This window comes from Sorex fumeus, unplaced genomic scaffold, assembly GCF_029834395.1.
Source record: "Sorex fumeus unplaced genomic scaffold, SorFum_2.1 ptg000063l, whole genome shotgun sequence".
NCBI lineage: Eukaryota > Metazoa > Chordata > Mammalia > Eulipotyphla > Soricidae > Sorex > Sorex fumeus.
Window position 1 is genome coordinate 17,537,655 of NW_026606120.1, and position 22,491 is coordinate 17,560,145.

General features: G+C 42.7%; 1 protein-coding gene across 1 annotated transcript in view; it reads right to left on the bottom strand.

Annotated features, from left to right (window-relative positions):
* LOC130034932 (NUT family member 2G-like) overlaps nucleotides 1-22,491 on the bottom strand; it is a 154,925-nt gene that overhangs the window by 124,557 nt on the left and 7,877 nt on the right. The gene's annotated exons all lie outside the window — the stretch shown is intronic.

The window sequence follows — 22,491 nt, forward strand, 5'->3', positions numbered from 1 at the left end:
TTCTGAAGGGGTGGCAGACCCTATCAGATGCAGCCTTTTATTCTCTCTGGCTTCTTCTTTTTTGAGACCTCTATTTACATGCAGGTTTTGTGACTGTTGGTGATTTGCTATTATTCATCTGTAGTTTGTGGTTTCTTTTGTTATGAACATTGCCCCAGTTTTCTTATTTCCTAGTTCCTTTATGTAGAATAAGTGCTTTTATTTAAATGCACAAGAAAATTAAACTACAAAAGGGAAAATACCTTTGTGAAAGATCTAGGTAGGGCTGGTGATAACCAGTTTCTTTATGGGGACCGTCCCTGGCATTGCCCAGGTACCTAGTGGTACTCAAGCCCTGTGCTGGAGGCACCTGTTGGGCTGGCAGTTTGTGGTGTCAGGAGGTGCTGGGAATGAGCCCAGGCCTCCCACGTGTAAGGCATGTTCTCTACTACTGGAGCCTTTTTGTGAACTCAGTCCACAGTAATGTGTTTATTTTCTTCTTAATACTGAATTAATCTTTCTTTCCTAGTGACTAAAATCATTTTTTCCTGATATTTCTGCTTACCTTTCTAGGTTCCCTCTATCAAGAGCCTGGCAAGCTACCGAGAGTATCCTGCCTGCATCACAGAGCCTAGCAAACTCCGTGATGTATTTGATATGCCAAAAACAGTTACAATAAGTTTCACAATGGAGATGTTACTGGCGCCTGCTTGAGAAAATCGATGAACAATGGGAGGACAGTGCTATACTGCCTAGGAGATCACTAACATGTTGTTACAGGTTGAGCCTTTCGTGCCTATATATATATATATACATATATATATGTATATATATATATATCACGGTCCTCCCATTGTTCATCTATTTGCTCGAGTGGGCCCAGTAACGTCTCCATCGTGAGACTTCTTATTACTGTGTTTGGCATATCGAAATACGTCACGGGTAGCTTGCCAGGCTCTGTCGTGCGGGCGAGATACTCTCGGTAGCTTGCCGGGCTCTCCGAGAGGGGAGGAGGAATCGAACTCGGGTCGGCCATGTTGGCTGTGTGCAAGGAAAATGCCCTACCGCTGTGCTATCGCTCCAGCCCATATATATACATATATATATACACATATATATACACTGTGTCTTTACCTTTACCTTTTACCTATATATATACACATACATATATATATATATATATACACTTTTTTATCAACATCAGTTGCCTTCTACCTTACATCCATCAAATGTGCTGTGCTACTCTTGGTATATCAGTGGCATACAGTATGAAATGCCCAGGAATTCTAAATTTTTAAATAGGGTTGTAGAGCTGAAGTTACATTTTTAACTGAATGGTGGTTTGGGGTTCGGAAGTATCTCTGTAGCATGTTGGCTCTCTTCCAAAATTTATTTGTGAGTCTCTGGATCATGGTCTTAAAAAGGTTACTACTTTTTAAGTAGTAACTTTTTAAGTAGATAATGAGCTTAAAAAGGTTAGTACTTTTTTTCGTTTTAAGTAGAAAACAATGAATTCCTAAGCTGGAGACTACTTCCAGTCAGGAGTGGAGAAAAGTACGGAACAGAGCTACTTCTAAATTTACTCAATAACACTAAAATTTAAACTACAAGAAAATCTCAAAAATAAAATATTTCTAAGTATGGTCAATTCTGGTTTATACGTTTGCCTTTCAGCTAAGGGAAACTGACTGAAATTAGTTAACACCTAACTTTATTTTATAGCTACATAATTCTAAACTCTTCCCCCCTTTTTTAAAATGACAATGCCTCCCATGAAACTCCAAACAGGTCTGAATTTATAAATAGCAAATTTCATGGATTGTCTTAGAAACTCTTCTCAGACTCTCACCCCCTCTTATTTTCTTCCAATTCAAATTTTTCTTTAGAGTTTAGTTCTGGGAAGCCCTGTTTTCCAAAAGTTACCACAAAATAATACCTATTTATTTATTTCAACACAATGAAAAACTTTCAAAACAAACTTGGTTTTCTGAAAGACAAGAAAGACTAAAGCTTATTTAGTTCATTTGACATACATACTAATCAAACTTACAACAAATTTCATAATTGAATGTAGTTGATTACAATGATTTATCTTAACTGTTTAGTCTTCATTTGTTAATAAAAACTGCAAAGGAAGCACACTTGCAGGCTGCTGATATTTTAGAGTGACCTTCTCTAATTAGCACGGGCTCCAGATCTGCTCACAGTGAATCATAAGAAGTCCTCAGAGTATATATTTTTCTCCATGAGAACACTAAACATCAAAGTTGAGTCTTAATCCAGTGAACCTGGAATCGTTAAAGTTTAAGTTGCCAAAAACCTGAAATAGTTCTAAATATTTTTAACATTTTGTCTACTTTCTTTTCTTCAATCTAAATTAGAAGCTGCTGATACTCATGACTTCACATGCGGCTTTCCTTGAGGGACTTCTACTTCTGCTTTCATCCTCGCTCTAACTTTCTAGCCTTTTACACACAGACAATTGGACAAACTGACTGCAAACGTGCAAACTCACATGCACACACATACATACTCATAGGCCATCGATTGATTTTGCTGTTTCTCTGATCCCTCCCCTTCCACAAATGGCCAGAAGACTTCGGGGTAGACCAAGAAAGATAGGGTGGTCCCCAGGGCAAATGGAGCCCTGTTGGCCTATTGAGACCATCCAGTGTCCCTTCAGACACCCCCCCCCTCAAATGCCATTCCGCCCCGTCTGTCTCTTAGGGAAAGAGGTCATGAAAGAGCTCTCTTGGCATCAAGTTGGCAAAGATAAATCATGAACAAGTGATTACAAAACCAAGACAGTGGTACATAACCATTCTCAGCTTTTCTAGTTCTGATAGAGGCATTTTCTCAGCAAACAAGGAGTCTCAAGGTGGCGGACTTTCTGCAGCTTATGTGACAAGGTGGAGGGGCTACAGCCTGCTGAAGAAGAAGGAGGGCGGTGGGTGCCACCAACACCATGGAGGCAGGGAGAGGGTGGGAAAGGGGGTTATATAAGGGATATTGGTGCTGGGAAATGTGCACTGGTGGAGGGACAGGTGTTTGATCATTGTGTTATTGTAACCCAAATGTGAAAGCTTGTAACGATCTCATGGTGATTCAATAAAATTTGAAAAAAAAAAGACACCTCTCTCTCCAGACAGAGGAAGCCAAAAATTAGTTATTTTATCTCACATCTCAGATTAGCTCATTTTTACCCTATTCCTTGGGTCTTATCAGTCTTTCAAGCAAAACAAACTCAAAAGCTCAAAAGCTCAAGTGTTGGAATCCTCTGTATTAGCACTTGTTAGTGATATCCTAAAGAATATCTTAATGGTCCCTGCCAAAATAGAATAATCTTCACACTGTTTCCTCTATGGATATTTTTTGTAGCATTTTCAGAGTTTTTTTCATAACAGACAATACAAAATATATTATTTCAGTTTTTGTTTTGGGACTGGGATTGGGATTTGGGATGAAAACATCACAAATTGGGTGGTGGGAAGGTGTAATGGTGATGGCATTGGTGTTTGAATATTAAATAAAACAAACAAACTGCCCTCCTGTTGTTCATCGATTTGCTCGAGTGGGCCCAGTAACGTCTCCATTGTGAGACTTCTTGTTACTGTGTTTGGCATATTGAATACTCTTGGTAGCTTGCCAGACTCTCCAAGAGGGGCGGAGGAATCGAACCCGGCTCGGTCGGACTGGCTGAGCATAAGGCAAATGACCTACCGCTGTGCTATCATTTATTGTGAACTACCTTATAAAATAAAAAAAAAATTTTAAAAAAGAATTTCTTAGTGTTCCGTGTAGGAACCTGTCAGCTAATAAGTTTCAGAGAAATGACCAAAGCAACTTGTATGACACCAACAGAGAGGAGGAGTTCTGGTTCTCTTGTCACTAAAAATCAAACTGTCGGGGACCTCTTATGCTTTCTTACAGGGAAGTTATTAACCCCTGGCTTCCTGGGGAATGGAAATCTTGGTAAAATAATGGTGAGCTCCTGAAGATAGATAAGAAAGATGAGTAACTCCAAAATATTTCATCCCAGCCTCCTAAGACAGAAAAGTTGCTCACTCCTCCACATGCAGAGTGATACGAAAAGAAAGTCTCAGCTCACCAGATGAAGTGGGGTAAGAGGAAAGAGAAAAAGATGGTGAGCAGGGAAATGAATACCAGATCCTTGGGAATTCCCCAAACAAAAAAAGACAAAAACTATACATGGGTGGCTGATTAACCCTTCCCTACATTGAGTAGGTGATCAGACTCTCTCAGGCCCCTGAGTGAGAAACCATTGTCAAAACGTTGTTCAGACCAGGCACTCTGTGGGCCTCTTGGGGCCAGTCCTGGCACCTGAGAGTCAAACTCCATCCAGAGGGGAAATTCACTCCTCACATTCTGAAAAGGACTTGGAATCCAAACGCTCCCTGGGAGAGGAGCTAAGGGCTTTCCTGGAAGTCTGTCCAGGTAAGAAGGTGTTCGGGAAGGTACCTGTTCTCAGTGAATCTCATTGTTCCTTCGCCCGCCTACCAAACTTCTCCTGGAGTCTATGGGCTGCTAAGGAAGGCTGGTACCCTCGGGCACCTTAACAAATAAAAAAGAGGTTATATATAGAAAAGAAAATTTTTAAATAATTAAATGTAAGCTATTTAACTGACAACAGAAGAGAAACAATCACTGAATTATAGAATTTATAGAAGGACAGTAAAGAGACAAATGCAATAGTATAGCAGGTAAGGTTCTTTCTTGCATGAGGCTGACTTGGATCCAATATTCAACACCACACAGGGTCCCCCAAGTTCCACCAGGAGTGACCTCTGTGTACAGAGCCAGGAGTAAGCCCTGAGCACTGCCTGTGTAGACCCCAAACAAAAAATTAAAATGAAAAAAACCAGTAACAAACCTCCCCAAACAAAAGTACAGATCCAGAATGGATTCAGTAACATGCAACCAACCCAAATCCTCAGCACCCATATGTTTTCCCAAGCCCCCAAATTTTCTTTTCTATATATAACCTCTTTTTTATTTGTTTGTGGACCACATCCACAGGTGCTCTGGGTTCTGGGCTTACTCTGACTCTGAGCCAGCAGTAAAACCTGAGCTCCTCTGGGAGTGACGCAAAAAAACCAATAACCTAGACATCAACCTAATATTCACAACAAATGTAAAAAACCTACACGAGTATTATCAGTCATTTTACAAATGAAAAGAAGAGAAATCCTGGAAATGGGAAAATATTACATGTTTATGGATTTGAAAAAATAACATTGCCCAAATGATAATACCCAAATTATACATATTTAATGCAGTTGTTCAAGATTCTGATGACATTCATCAACGATTTAGAAATTTTTTTTTTGTGAAATTAATACGGAATCAAACTCCCTGAGAACTAAAAGCAATTCTAAGAAAAAATGAGGGAAGTATTGCATTTCCTGACTTAACACTGTACTATAGTAAATTTTCTCATTATAGAATGTATGGTTCTCAGTGAGACCCCAGCAATACCCAAAGGGGCCGGGGTGAAAATTAGTTAACTGGAGGAGGTGGTGGTGGGGATAGCATGAGACTATAGGGTTAACCAATAAGATAGGGAGATACAGGAAGAATCAAGATTGGAAGGGGGCACATTAAAGAAAAGGTCAGAAACAATGTTGCAAAGCATAGTGATCAAAATTGTGATCTACTGAAAGAAAAGCAAACTCTCAGGCCAATGGGGTAGAATTGACAACACACAGATATAACTCACATATTTATTGAAAATCTGTGACAATGTTGCTGGGTACATAAAGTGGGGCAGACAAGTCCTCTTCAACTAACATGTTGGGAAAACTGAAAAATAAAATGTAAAAAAAACCAAAGAAATATGTATCTCATATCCACCTAAACTTAATTCAAAGTGGATTATAGATGTTGAGATTGGACCAGAATCCATACAATACATTCACGAAAGCATGCGCAGACCTGTCTGGGAAAGGAACCTCATGGGTGTCTGCAATAGTTTGACTTCACTGGTAAAAGAAATAAAAATACAAAGGGGATGAAAGCAAATGTACAAGTGATTACAGAGCAAAAGAAACGTGGGCTAAAATTTTAAAACTGCCTTACTGAGCAGGAGAAAATATTTTCAAACGTAGATCAAAAGAAGGACTAATGTTAAGATGTATAAAGCAAGCAAAAGCCCAACAAAACATTAATCATCACATCACAAAATGTGAGGTGAGACTCATCTACAAAGAGGACATACAAATGATCAATAAGTGTATGAAAACATGTTCAGTATCAACTATTACCAGGAAATTGCAAATCAAAACAATGAAATGTTATCACACACCAGTGAGAATGGCATATGTCAGAAAGAGTAGAAAGAACCACTGTTGGCAGCAATGTGAAAAAGGATCCCTCACTGAGGATACGATCTAGTTCAACTTCTAGGGAAAACACTCCAGAGATTTCACCAAAATGGGTAGCACGGTCCTCCCACTGTTCATCATTTGCTCGAGCGGGCCCAGTAACGTCTCCAATGTGAGACTTGTTGTGACTTGTTTGGCATATCAAATAAGTCACGGGTAGCTTGCCAGGCTTTTCTGTGCAGGTGAGATAGCTTGCCGGGCTCTCCAAGAGGGGTGAAGGAATTGGACCCAGGTTGCCAAGTCGGTCGCATGCAAATCAAACGCCCTACCCACTGTGTATCACTCCAGCCCCTAGTTATAACAATATTAGCTAATTCCAAAATGTTGAATGCCATATGTTAAGCTGTGCCAGAAATAAATATTGCCGAATCTAAGGACACAGCTGATATTACCTGAGAAATAGACGATGTTCGCAAGTCACACGTGAAACACCATGGAAATGGGCTCAAGCATAGGTGTGCTCCATCGGGTCCTTGCATCCTAACTATGACGCTTACCCTGCCACTCTATGTGGTCTGTGGGGAAATTATTCCACTTTATTCCACTTTGTCAAAAATTGCAATAAAATATAATTTCCATATGATTCAGAGATTTCACTTCTTGGCATTGCCCCCTAAAACCAAAAAATATTAATTTGGAAAAATATATGTATACCTGTGTTCATTGAAACACTAATTAGAATAGCCAGGATATGGAGACAACACAAACATCAATGTTGGAAGAATAAAGAAGTTAGGACACACGTGCACACAGGCAGACATACACAATGGAATTTCACTAAGCTATTAAAAAATAATGAAATCTGTGACTGGAGCTGAAATAAGTAAGAGGGATTAAGACAAAAATCACACAATCTCACTCATCTGTGATATTGGGAGTCAGAAAACAAGGAAATAGAGAGTGTCAAATAAAGGGAAACCCCTTGACCTTGAATTGCAAACCTGAGATTACCATGCACTTGGGGAGGATTGGGATAAAACAAGAGGTGAAGCTGGAAGTAGTACATGGATAGTGGTGGAAAGTCTTGGGCATTTTGGTGGGATGAACTGCAACAACTGTAATAATAAACACTGGTCCCCCAACAAAGTAGTGGTTAGAACTGTTGGTTATTAATTCTATGTTAACAGGGAAGGCACACATGATCTGCAAAGATTTAAGTTAGACCTGTCACTCATCATCCTCACTTATGAGGACTTGAAATGTTATGGACTGAAGTAGTGATGGTTTCCAATGAGAAAAATTCCCTCTTGCTTTCACATGACTCAGACTATGCACACACTATGCTTATTATTTTAACCATCTTAGACATCCATAAACTCCTTTGGTGTTCAACCCACTTGGGAGCTAGATTTCAGTGGGTGCTGGTCTCTTGGTGTATTTAGGACTCATTCAAGCCTGGAATGGGCAGAAGGGAACACAACAATCTACCTGGGGTCTCTACCTACAGAGTCAGAGTGCAAATAATCAGAGGCCAACCAACACAGCAGAGCCAGAGAATCAGAAATCAAATTTAAAGCAATGAAGGAAAAATATACATGCATACATATTTAGTACACACATATATATAGCATTCGATGCAACACAATCTTCTCTCAAGTGCACATGGGACATTTGCTAGGTCTGATAATTTTTTAGACCACAAAAATTTTCTTAGCAAATTTAAGAAGATCTAAAACATGCCAAGTAACTAATGTGAACACAATGGCAAGAAAGTAGAAATTAATCATAAAGAAAAAATAGAACTACATATATGCATGGAAATAAAACAACTCTCTGAACAGCCAATGGCACAAGAAAGAAAGTTAAATGGCAATTAGAGGGGAAAAAAATGAAACAAATGAAAATGTAAACACAGCTTTCTAAAACACGTGACATGCTGCATAGTTAAGAGAAATTTCACAGCATTGAAGGCCTACGTCAAGTCATGGCAGCCAAAAACCTCCAGAACTCAACAGGTGCCATGCTCACGGCCGCTCTTCTCATGCTCAGGCTGAGCCTCACCCATGAGTGAACCTATTCCTGGACCGTGCGGCTGCATCTCATACCTGACACCACTCACCTTCCAAGAGTGGAACACCACATTTGATGGGGTTTAAAGTAGAAGGCAACCAATCCCAGAGGGAAATATATTTTTACACATATATAAATATAAATGAATATATATATATATATATATATATATATATATATCACTGTCACTGCCCTCCTGTTGTTCATCGATTTGCTTGAGCAGGCCCAGTAATGTCTCCATTTTGAGACTTGTTGTTACTGTGTTTGGCATATTTAATACGTCATGGGTAGCTTGCTAGGCTTTGCTGTGCAGGCGAGATACTCTCGGTAGCTTGCTGGGCTATCCGAGAGGGATGCAGAAATTTAACTCGGGACGGTCGGGTGGGCCGCATGCAAGACAAACACCCTTCTGCGGTGCTATCGCTCCAGCCCTATATATATATATATTTAAATATATATATACACACACACACACACACACACACACACACAAGGCTCAACCTTTAACAACATGCTCATAGTCTCATAATGTCTTATAGAAGGACTTAGTGGGTCCTGGTGAAATACAACAATTGTCACACACTTTTCTCTAAGGAAACTTTTTTGGAGCATTTTCAGTGGTTTATTCATACAAACAATACAAAATAAATTATTTTGGTTCTGCTTTGGGGCAGGGGTTGGGGTTTGGGGTGAAAACATTCGAAATATGTAAGTGGGAAGGTGTAATGGTGTTGGGATTGGTGATCAAATATAAAATGTATCAAATATTGTGAACCACTTTATAAAAATAAAATTAAAAAAAGAAATATAAGAAAATTCTCAAATGATAGGGAAAATTAGCCAATCTGGAATAATAAACAAAATTGAGAAGAAAAATAAATAAATAGCCTAAAATGATAAAACTTGAAAAGTGAACATTTAAACCAACATTAAAATACAAAGAAGAATACAGCTACTGTGAACAATGGTACACCAACAAATCTAAACAGGATTGACTCAGGAAAAAAATACATAAGATAAAACCAGAAATAAACAAATGGACCTACATCTGAAAGCTTATGCATGCCAAAAAAATCAGACTTCCTTAAAATCAAAATCAGACTTTCTTAAAATTAAAACACTTCCTATGAAATGGGAGAAAACATTTGAAAGCCATGCTTTTGGTAAAGGGTTAAATATTATATATACATAAAGTGTTATAAAGCTCAACTAGAAAAACTCAACAATTACATAAAACTGGAGATGAGTATCCATTTTCCCAAAATGGCTAAGTAAAGCCAGCAGACATCTGAAAAGATATTACTAGTCACTTGTTATCTAAGAAATGCAAAGCAAAAATTAAAAATCAATGAATCACAATGCTGGGATCCGTGGTGGTGGGAAATGCGCATTGGTGGAGGGATGGGTGTTTGAGCATTGTATAATCGAAACCCAAGCACAAAAATGTGTAAGTCTACAACTGTACCTCATGGTGCCTCACTATTAAAAAATAAATAAATATAAAAAAAACTGGATATGAGTATCCATTTTCCCAAAATGGCTAAGTAAAGCCAGCAGACATCTGAAAAGATATTACTAGTCACTTGTTATCTAAGAAATGCAAAGCAAAAATTAAAAATCAATGAATTTCAAGTCACATGAGTCAGAAAGACATATATTTTTAGCTATATATAACTAAATATAACTGATATATACGTATATGTGTGTGAGTATATATATACATACATATATATATATGAAAAACGTCTCCATTCGTCCCAGCCCTGAGATTTTAGCAGCCTTTCCTTACTCATCTTTCTCAATGATTGGAGGCTCTTTCAGGGTCAGGGGAATGAGACTCATTATTTTTGCTGATTTTAGCATATTGAATACACCATGAGTAGTTTGCCAGGCTCTGCAGTGTGGGCAGGATACTAGGATACTGTCGGTAGATTGCCGGACTCTCTGAGATATAATATATATATATATATATATATAAATATATATGTCACCGTCCTCCCATTGTTCATCGATTTGCTCGAGCAGGCCCAGTAACGTCTCCATTGTGAGACTTGTTGTTACTGTGTTTGGCATATCGAATACGCCATGGGGAGCTTCCCAGGCTTTGGAGTGCGGGCGAGATACTCTGGATAGCTTGTCGGGCTCTCCGAGAGGGGTGGAGGAATCAAACTTGGGTTGGCTATGTTGGCTTCGTGGAAATGTGTATATATATATATATATATATATATATATATACATATATATGTCATATATATATATATATATATACACATATGGGAGTGTCTTATGATGTGTTGCCCAGGAATATGTTCACTCATATGTGAGGCTTGGCCCAAGCGTCTGGAAAGCGGCCTGGAGTGTGGCAGAACTTGGGAAGTGGAGCAAGAATATAGGTTCCAAAAGACCTAGTGATTTCACATTTGCATGTTACCTCCAAAACCCCTTAATAGAAAAATCAAAATGATATATGCACTCCTATATTCACTGCAGTGCTAAGTACAATACTCAGGAAACCCCCAAATGGACACACAAACAGACAAAGTTGTAGTATAAACACACACAACAGAACACTACTCAGCTACAAGAAAAGGTAAAATCTTGCAGACTCCTGCAATTTGGATGGATGGATGGATGGATGGATGGATGGATGGATGGATGGATGGATGCATGGATGGATGGATGGATGGATGGATGGATGGATGGATGGAGGGCATCCTGACAAGCAAAATAATTCAGAGAAAGGACAAATACTGTATGACCTCAGCGTGCTATTTAAATTAAAGAAGGTAGTTAAAAAATCCTGAATGAAGAGAATGTCTTGATTTTTGATTACACTAAGAAAACCTCAGTCAAGGAAGCAGACTGAAAGTGATCTGAGGACAATGGTGGGGAAAGGCACCCAGGTCGAGAGTTACTGATGACAACATATATGCCCTTAGTTGTTCGATGCACGTATAACATGCTGAAAACTACATCCCATCCCATGAACACTACACATGTGCCTAATTTTTCAAACACACCAACACTGGACCTTCAGTCCTCAGCTACATAAAGCAACTTAAACTCCCGAAGCTGCTCGTGGGGAAATGGAAGGACACCCCTCATTCTGTGTCCTGGAGAAGAATCCATAAAAGCTTCCATGACTGGCTACTCCCAGGAGAGAGTAGACACACTCAGTGAGCTGGCGCCTTCTCTGCCCAGTACACCATCTTTCTTCCCCCTGGGATTTCTCAAGTTTCTTTCCAATTGCTCTTTGCTCTGCCCTTTCAACAGCAGATATTTATCATCCTAACAAATTCTTCGTGGAATGAAGGATACTGAATTAGTTTAGTCGTGATACCAGCACCACCACCACCACAGGTTCCTCATATTTCATGGGTCACCAGGCGTGGCTTGCCCTGCTGGATCCAAAATCTCACTGGCTGCTTCCTTAAGTAAACAACCTGAAATCCATGTCTTGTCATCTGGCCCTCCTACTGCTTTCTTCGAATTGGTAATCATGATGTTTAAACTCAAACAGATCTGGGATTGCATCATTACACCCATGTGCTTGTGAGCTGACAATGGCTGGAACACCTCTACCTGTTCTCTATAAATGAAGTGTCTGTGTCCAAAAATATTACAGATGATGAATGCACATTTTAAATATTTTAAGGCATTAAAATATACAAAAACATAGTTTCACTGTCAATTTTGTAAGCTCAACTGAAACTTACATGTCTTTGTTGATATTTGCTTAATTCTTGCATCTCCTGCTAACCCTGCTACCAATTGCACAACAATTGGATGTCAGATTAGGATTATTTTCATTATTTTAAGTCAAGAATACTGTTTCATTTATTGATGAGGGAATAGTGATGGAACCTAATTGTTGGTTCCAAAACGTTTTGGGAAACAAAGGTGAAACTTTTCTATGTATGTATTTTCACATATGTTAGAGCTTCCCATTTTCCCCATTTACAACTGACCTGACTTTCTTCACGTTCAAGGGCTAAAGTTTTCAATAAGGAAACACTATGTTTGCTTTTGCATCATAAGAAAATGTCCACAAGGTAGTAGGGCTTTGTTTGCTCCTGCTGTTTTATTGCTGTTTTATTTTGAGATTCTTTTGTTTTGGATTTAAACCACAATGGCTGTGCTCAGTAATTCCTTCACACTCAGGAATTACTCTGGCCGTGCTCAGGGTACCATCTGGGATGACTGGGATGGAACCCAGGTTGGCCATCTCGGCCGACGGGCATCGGATAGGAAGGAGCAGCACAAGAAAGCTGGGACCTGCCTGAGCCGGTGCTCCTGAGCTACGTGGAAGAGCTGTGCTCCCAGGAGGCCTTTGTCACCAAGGTGGGGGTTTGGGCGCTGCTGTGGGGTGGGAAAGTGCAGGGCTGCTTCTGTCAGGACTTGGTAGTGACGTGTGGTCTTTACTTTGAGCTCTGTGTGTGTATGCACACCTGTTCTTGAATATTTCTACTTGTGTTTGTGTGCATGTGTGCATTTGTGTCTCTGTGTACAAACATTGGCCTTTGTTTGTGCATTTCTGAGTTTGATCGATGTGTGAACATCTCTGGGTGTCAACATCTGTGTGTACTGTGTGGGCTTTGCGCGGACATGTGCAGATACATGTACACGTACCTAGAGGTGGAAAAGTGTGTGTCTTTATGTCAGGTGTGTGCATGAATCCATGTGTGTTCACACGTGCTTCTCTGTGAGAGTAGGTGAATAGTCCATGTGCCCAGGGGCTGTGGGTGGCTAAGGGAACTTGTCTCTGGCTTGCCTTTCCCCTCCTCCAACCAGGAACCAAAAGAAACCCAGAAGTAAGGTCACAGCGACACCTTCTGGTATTGGAAAAAGCGGCGATTTAGAAATCACAAGCTGGCAAGGCTTCAAGAGAATGAACCTATGAGGAAACACTCACGTTTTTCTTAGTGCATGTGGATCGTTGTCCAGTTCAACTCAATCATAGATCTCTACAAAAGTATCAATAATAATATAAACGTTTAAGTGAAATTAAGCATCTTTTCCCATTACAAAGCTATAAAGGAAAAAAAAAATCAACCCAAAAGCAAACAGTAAGAATCACACTAAACAGAAGCAGAACAAGATTCTTCTGAATAGCGCTTGAAATAATGAGGAAATAAATAAGATATATGAACAATAACAGGAGACAAAGTAAAAATAAACTAGGACATGCAGCAAAGAAAGTGATGGGAATGAGGGAAGATCAAAGCGATACAGGCCTACCTTTAAAAAAAGAAAAGAAAAAGTAAGAAAGATTCAAATAATCAATTTGAGGTCACATGTGAAGAATATGGAGATGGAAAGAAAAAATTAGCAGAAGGAAATGATAGGAACTTGATTATAAATAAACAAAAATTAAAATGACATAGGAGCCCAAATTATTTGAATCTCATTCCTAAGGTGTCTGGTGGGTGTGATGCAGAAAGAAATTCTATCTCAGGCATTCTTCTTTTTTTAGGAACTCATAAATGACAAAGTAAGGCCTTTGACTGTAGATTTATGAGATATTCTCTCTTTACTTTTTTTGTTATTTTTTTCTCTTCCCTTTTGGTTTTTGGAATACATCCAGTGGTGCTCACGACCTACTCTAGGTTCTGTGCTCAGAAACCATTCCTGGCAGTGCTCAGAGGACCATAAATGTTTCCTGGATCAAAGCAGGATTTAGTCACATGCAAGTCTTTACCTCTGTACCTATGTCTGGCTCTTCTTTGCTTTTTTCTTTTTTTTCTTTTTTTTCTTTTTGGGTCTCACCCAGTGATGCACAGGGTTTACTCTTGGCTCATGCAGTCAGGAATTACTCCTGGGGCTACTCAGAGAACCATATGGAATGCTGGGAATCGAACCCGGGTCAGCCATGTGTAAGGCAAACGCCCTACCTGCTGTGCTATTGCTCCAGCCCCACTTCTTTGCGTTTTAACATAGGTTTCGGCAGAGAAGATGAAAGACAGGGTCTTTCTGACATCAGCTGCCTCTGATCTCTCCTGTAGGTTCATCTGACAGAAGAGACATTTCACAGCAGAGGAAAATGTGAATTTTGTTTTCTTGTCTCTTGTTCACTAGTGTTATAATGGGTCTCAGGGAGCTGAGAGCTCAGATGGACACAAGGAGGACATGAAGTAAAGAACAGAAACATCACTGACCACACACGATAAGGAATAGGCTTTGCGACAGAAAATCAACAACAAATTGGAAAACTCTCCAAATCAGCATATATATTATTGTAGATTTCACAAGGGGAGGAAAAAAATACTACAGTAAGCCAAGAAATCCAGGAGGAAGAATCTAATTTCCAGACTTAGCAATTTATAAGAAATTTCTGACAATCCCAGACACATAAACAGAAAAACAAAATCAGTTTTGACAAAGGTGCAAAAGTAAAATTCTTAGCGATGATAGAAAACACCAGATTAATAAGCTGAAAAATGAATAAACTGAACATCAATATTTAAATCTCATATTTTGAGTAAGATGGTTTTCATGGTAAGTGATCACCATGCCACAGTTTTCCATCTTTATAACTTTGTCTTATTGAGAATGATATTCTCCGAACGGGACTATACATGCTATGAAAATGAAATTTTATAGAAATGACTACTGACTAGATGACTGAGCAAAATTCACTTGACATCCTCTGATAGAATCAATGTTTCTTATATTGGACTTTAGTATTTGTTACAACGGATTATACTGTTTTCCCTGATGATTCACTCACTAAGGATCTTTCAGATTATTTACAATGAAAGTCATTACTGAAAAATTCTAAATGATACTGAAAATTATGGAATTGTCCCTTCTAAAGGGTGAATTTTATGACATGAATTCTATCTCAGTTGAACTCTGTAACAAGCTAAGACGCGTATCCCTTATCTAGTGGTGTGGCTTGCCCTTCCTGGGTTGAAGCATCCCCGTACAATCCTGCCTCCCTGGGTCCCTCCTCTCGGCTCGCTCCTGGGGTCTCCCGTTCTGCTCCAACGTTCTCATCTCAGGATGGATCCACCCCGCAGCTCCAGCTGCGCCTGAGGCCCCTACTCAACTCGGAGCTCGACCTCTCCAGCCCAGATCTCTTCCAAAAGCCACCTGGAGTCCCTAGGTCCCTCCCTTGAGTGAGCAGAAGCACTCAGCTGCTCCGTGGACCCTGCTCCAACTCTCCGGGGCCTGACCTGGTCAGAGTGGGGCCAAGGTGGGGTGTGAGAGCTCGGGTCCGAGGGGATTAGGACGGGGTCAGGGCGGGGCCAGCGCGGGGACAGCGCAGGGGCAGGTCCGAGGTCAAGGAGGGCTCAGGAGAGAGCTGTGTCCAAGGAGGAGGATGGGATTGGAGAGGTCAGGTGTGTCTTAGGGTCAGGGGGCAGTGTCAGGGTGGGGTCAGAGGACAGAGGGGCGGGGCCACTCTGGCCCTGGGCACAGAACCAGGAAGCCCCTGCAGGAAGTCCCGCCCCCAAAGCCCGAGGGCCCAGGAGGTGCCTGGGGCGCCCTGGGCGCAGGTGAGCGGATGGCCTTGGGCAGGGAACAGCCTGGAGTGGACTGGCCCAGCCTGTTTGTTCCTCGCGGTGTTCCCCAGTCTTCGTGCGGGCAGCCAGCCACTGCGACCACGCGGTTGGGGCACCCAGCCCACCCTGTCCAGGCCACACGGCCCACCACCGCCCCTCCCGAGACAGCGGGGAGGTGGAGGCGGGATACTAGGACAGCCCCGCACACAAAGCTGGTGTCTGGGCCGGGGTGGGAGTGGGGTGGGGGGCACTCTGGGCATGGGGTCGCCGGGATGCGGCTGGAACCAGCTGTGACCACCACATCCCTTCCGCGTCCTCCCACGGGGCTTGCTCACGCGCGCTCTGCTGTCCAGGTTCCTGCTGCCCAGGCAGCAGGCAGGGACATCAGACACCAAGCTGCCCTGTGGCTCTGGGCTGGTTGAGCCCTGCTCCTGGCTTTCCCACCGAGAAGTGGTCAAGGGTCTACCGGAGAGGAAACGGGACCTCCCTGTTTCCCACACGGCATCGGGCTGGTCTCCACAGTGTGCGGGAAGCCCAGGGACGTAGGGATGATCACTGGTGGCCAGGAGGCCGTGGAGGGCCAGTGGCCATGGCAGGCCAGCCTGCAGTACTGGGGCATTCATCCGTGCAGAGCTGTGCTCATTGATTCCCACTGGGTGTTCTCTACCGCCCACTGATTTACAAAGCGAGTTGTTTCTTGGGTCCTTGCAGCTGGGCTGGCAGGGGGGGGAGGGTTAAGAGATTAGAGCTCTCAAGTCCTCAAGGCTGTGTGCTGGGATAATCTGTGTCCTTCTAGTCCAAGTCTTTCTGCCTGTGACCTGTCCTCTCCTGTATTGTCCTCACTCCTCACCTGACTTTGCTCATCTTCCATCCTTGTCCCTGTGCCTTCCCCCGACACAGGTATGCCCCCGAGATGGCAGTGTTCATCCTGCCTCCCAGGTGCAATGAGAGCTGACTCTTTGTCACCTCACACCAGGGCTTCCCTCAATGTCCCTGCAATCCTGGTTGGCGGAGAGAGGCTGGAACCTAGGATGCAGGGGCAGATGCTGGTGTTCTGCAAGTCTCTGGCCTGGGGTCTCTGCTCACCACATGTCTATTGGCCAGCTGCATGGACACTAGATATGGAGTCCGTGACCTTGAAGAAGAACAGAGCTGCTCTCTGTCCTTGGTCTAGTTGGCTGTTCCTATAGGTTTGGGAGGGGCAGTAACCAGGAGCTGGATCTTCGGTACATAGAGAACCACAAGCATCTGCTCTGTGCTGTGTCCCACTTGACACTCACTATGGATTAGGTTGGCTTGACCCACCTCACTGTGTCTTTATTTAGTCAGAGCCAAAGTTCCCCCTGTGGATGAGCAGGGCTGACACCATTCGAGTGTGGAAGGCAGATGGGTAGGCTCCTGTGGGCATAGGTCAGCTTGTGGAAGCAAGAGTTTGGTCACCGACTGTGTGGGGAGGAATTTCCAGGTGGTGGAGTGGAAGGTGCGATGTTTCCTCCCTCATGGTCAGAACACAGGACATCCTGCACACATGGTCTCCCATTGACCAATGATTTTGTGCAGTTTTAGAACAGGTGAGTACCAAGAAGGAAGTGAGGGGCGGGAGCGATAGCACAGTGGGTAGGGCATTTGCCTTACACGTGGCGAACCTGGGTTCGATCCCCAACATCCCATATGGTGCCCTGAGCACCGCCAGGAGTAATTCCTGAGTGCAGCGCCAGGGGTAATCCCTGTGCATTGCCAGGTGTGACCCAAAAAGCAAATAAAAATAAAAATAAAAATAAAATAGAAGGAAGTGAGAGAAAGGAGTGGTGCTAGAGCAGTTTGGTCATAAGGCGGGTCAAGAGCCAAGACGGAGCCAGGGCTGTCTGCATGTGCCCAAGGAAGGTCAGGATCGTCTAGACTCATGGGGGCCTCCAGCCCTCCGTGATCCCTTCCTCCAGTAGTGGGTGTGTGCTGAGTTGTGATTAAAACCGCCGCTGGTCTCCAGAGAGAAGGGCTGACAGAAAGGGAGAGTCATGTGGGGTGGTGCAGACAAGGCAGTGCTGGGGGTCAGATGATGGTGTAGAGGCGCAAGCTGCCATATGCAGAAGATAATGACTGTCACCTTCCCTGCTGCAGGAAGTCTCATGCCCCTGAAGATTACTGGGTGTTTGGGGGAAGTACCCAGCTCTACCAGGACACCCAATACGCCAGGAGGGTGTCTGTGAGCTGCATTATCATCCATTATCATCCAGACTTTAAGAAGCTCCACCATTTTGCAACGGTGTTACAACTGCACCAACCTGTGAACTTCAGCTCCTATATCATTCCTGTCTGCCTTCCAACCCCTGGCATGGAGCTGCCCCTTGGCACATCTTGTTGGATAACTGGCTGGGGAAAGCTCACCGAGAACAGTGAGTGGCTATGGTGTGGGTGTGGGTGGGAGATGGGGAATGGGATTCTAGCTCATCAAAATCTCTAATTAGCATGGAGGCCAGTGGACCTTGTCCCTCTGTGCGTCATTTCCAGAGAGCTGGACTCTTCTAGTTCCTCTTGTGAAAAATGTGTCCTTCTGAAAGCTTCAAAGTTACTCAAGTTGAAGACACTGAAATTCTGGGGTCCTTTGGTTTTTGTTTTTTTTTTTTTCCCCCTTTATTTTATTTTATTTTTTTTAAAGTTGTAGATTTACAATTTTTTGTGCTTTGGTTTCAATTATACAATGATCAGATACCCATCCCTCCACCAGTGCCCATTTTCCACCACCATGGATAATATCCCTCCCACCCCCATCCCCCCATCCCCCCTGTCTCTGTGGCAGGGCAATCCCCTGTGTTCTCTCTCTCCTTTTGGGTGTTGTGGTCTGCAAAAGAGGCATTGAGTGGCAAACATGTTCAGTCCATAGTCTACTTTCGACATGCATCTCCCCTCCTGGGAGGATCCTCCAAACATCCTTTATTTGGTGCTCCCTTCTCTATCTGAACAGCCCTTTCCTCTAGGATACCCGGCTGGCCTCTAAGTTCTGGGGTCCTTTGGTTTTTGGAGTCAGGAATCTGGATCTCAAAGTTTCTCTGGTTTGGGTGTCCAAATTTAACTGATAAATTAATTGATTTAGGGTTTCTCAAAAATGCTGTTTAGGTGGCCTGAAAACTCCTCTCAGTGATGTATGGCCTACCTGCTCAGTTTGAGGATGCAGTGTTGTTAGGTCCTGCAGGCCACCCCACTGATGCTGGGGAAACCTCTGGGCCACATCTGGTTGTGCTCAAGGGACTGTAAGGCTTTATCTTGACGCTCAGGGAACATGTCATGCCAGAGATATGACTGGCAATGATTTTGTGAGAAGCATGTATTCTCATTTCTGTTATCTTCTAGCCCCTTGGTTCTAATATTTCAATTTGATGTATATCAGACATGACTTTGTGAAATGAATTTGTCTGAGTGTTTCTCTTTCTACTGTGAAATACCTTGATTTTTCCATGGCCATGGAAGGAACACGTAAAGTAAAGTAAAGGCCCTCCCGTTGTTCAAGATTTGCTCGTGCGGGCCCAGTAACATCTCCATTGGAGACTTTGTTGTTACTGTGTTTGGCATATCAAATACGTCACGGGGAGCTTGCCAGGCTCTGCCGTGCAGATGAGATACTCTCGGTAGCTTGCCGGGCTCTCCGAGAGGGGCGGAGGAATCGAACTCGCGTCGGCCACGTTGGCTGCGTGCAAGGCAAACGCCCTACCACTGTGCTATCCCTCCAGAAGGAACACGTAAAAGTAAGAAAAAAGCTCTTGAAGAACCTCGGGGAAGAACGATCATGGCCTGAAATTATCTCAGCTCCATCACCTAAGTTTTGTTCTTCTCCTAACCTGTGTCTCCTATCTGCCTCTTGGATTTGTTAGGTGAATGGAGATATAGGGTGAATACAGGGCAAAACATTGTGGAGGTTTTTAGTTAAATTAGAAATATAAACATTGAGTATAAACATGAATTTGTTCAGAGAAGTATGTTTATACTTTAGTGAAATGTTGATGGCATACTGATTAGGGAAAAGGAAATATTTATTTGCCTTTTAAAATTTTTTTATTTTTATAAAGTTGTTCACAATAATTTATTACATTAAATATTCCAACACCAATCCCACCTCCATAGACCTTCCCACCACCATTATTTTGAATTTTCCCTTCTTTCTTTCTTTCTTTCTTTCTTTCTTTCTTTCTTTCTTTCGTCTGTCTGTCTTTTTTTCTTTCTTTCTTACTTTCTTTTTCTTTTTGGGTCACACCCAGCAATGCTCAGGGGGTTGCTCCTGGCTCTGCATTCAGGAATTATTCCTGGCGATGCTCGGTGAACCATATGGGATGCTGGGAATCGAATGTGGGTCAGCCGCGTGAAAGACAAATGCCTTCCAGCCCCGAAGTGCCTTTATTTATTTATTTATTTATTTATTTATTTATTTTATTAGTGAATCACCTTAAAGTACAGTTATAGACTTACAAATTTTTGTGCTTGGTTTCAGTTATACAATGATCAAGAACCCATCCCTCCACCAGTGTCCATTTTCCACCACCACGGGTCCCAGTATCCCTCCCATCCCCCCCCCCCATCCCACCCTGCCTCTGTAGCAGGGCATTCCCTTTTGTTCTCTCTCTCCTTTTGGGTGCTGTGGTTTGCCAGAGAGGCATTGAGTGGCAATTGTGTTTGGTCTATAGTCTACTTTCAGCATGCTTCTCCTATCCTGGGAGGATCCTCTTAACACCCTTTATTTGGTGCTCCCTTCTCTATCTGAGCTTTCTTTTCCCCTAGCACGTGCGGCTGGCCTCCAAGTCATGGAGCAAAATTCCTGGTACTAATCTCGGCCACTCTTGGGTGTTAGTCTCCTATTTTGTTACTTTATGTTTCCCAGATGAATGCAATCTTTCTGTGTCTATCCCTCTCTTTCTGACTCATTTTGCTTAAAATGATACTTTTCATGTATTACCACTTGTATGTAAATTTCATGATTCATCTTTTCCAACAGCTACATAGTACTCCATTGTCTAAATGTACCAAAGATTCTTCAACCAGTCATCTGTTCTCGGGCACTCAGGTTTTTTTCAGATTCTGGCTATTGTAAAGCGTGCTGCAATGAACAAACAAGTGCAGATGTCACTTCGACTATACGTTTTTGCCTCTCTGGGACATATTCCCAGGAATGGTACAGCTGGGTCAAATGGGAGCTCAATTTCTAATTTTTTGAGAATCATCCATACTGTTTTCCAAAAGGGTTGAACCAGTCGGCATTCCAACCAGCAGTGAAGGAGAGTTCCTTTCTCACCACATCTGCACCAGCACCGGTTGCTTTTGTTCTTTTGGATGTGGGCCCATCTCTGTAGTGTGAAATGATATCTCATTGTTGTTTTGATCTGCATCTCCCTGATGATTAATGGTGTAGAGCATTTTCTCATGTGCCTTTTAGCAATTCAGTTTTTTTCTTTGAGAAAGTTTTTGTTCCTTTCATTGCCCCATTTTTGATGGGGTTGGATGTTTTCTTCTTGTGGAGTTCAACCAGTATTTTGTATATCCTTGATATCAACCACTTGTCAGATGTGTGTTCGGCGAATATTCTTTCCCATTCTGTAGACTGTCTTTGTATTTTGGTCACTGTTTCTTTTGAGGTGAAGAAGCTTCTTAGTTTAAGATCGTCCCATTTGTCTATCTCTGTTTTCACTTGCTTGGCCAGTGGCGTGACATGTTTGAAGATACCATTAGCTTCTGATCTGCTGCCACCATCCCTCGCTCTACCTTTTCCGAGTCTCTTCCTCCTCCTCACCCTTTGTTTCTTCGATCCCCACACCCAGTTGTGTCTCCATTCTTCCCCCATCACTCTGTGGTCTGTTTCCTTGGCAGCTGTGATCTTGCCCAGGCCGCAAGAGTCCCCAACTCTTCTCGCCAATATAAGGGAGGCCTGTTGGCCCTGTTTCCTGGTCATAGGATTGGCCACTGGCCTTCTCTGCTCTTCTCCTGCTCCCTCCCTGCTAACAGCTGGATCACAAGACCCCAGGACCTGATTTTATCTTCCCCTGGTGAGAATGGTTAGAACCCACAGATCTCATAGTGCCTTTCTGTAAATATTCTCCCAAATCTCAGGTCTTTGGAACTCTTCCCCCATCTATGATGTCTGATATTCTCTTGTAGCCCCTCTGTTGAATTCTCAGTCAGTGCTGTCTTTTCTTCATAGTACTTCAAGACCCGCCCGGCTGCAGATCTACTTCTCCATGGTTGGCTGACCAGTATAATCCCTAACTGCCTTCCTTGCTCCCCACATTGCTTCTGCTTTTCCTACCACACTGGACCCTCCTCTTTGTACCCTCTGCTCCCTTGACTCCAGGATCACAAGGTCATTTTCAGTTTCTTGCTTGGAATCCCAGCTCAGCAAAGCCTTCTGCCGCCAGCCATGAGCAACGCCCCTCCCTTCTAGACAGCTCCCATCTCTTATGAGATTTGATTGCACGTGTCAATCTGAGAGAGGTTTCTGGTCTTCTCTGTATGTGCCTGTGTGCCTTAAAGCTCCAGTACTAGGAATCACACAAAGGTACTCAGGGAGCATTTGTCTGCAGTGTGGTTAGAGGAGCCTCAGAGCTATAGTTCCTGCTCCC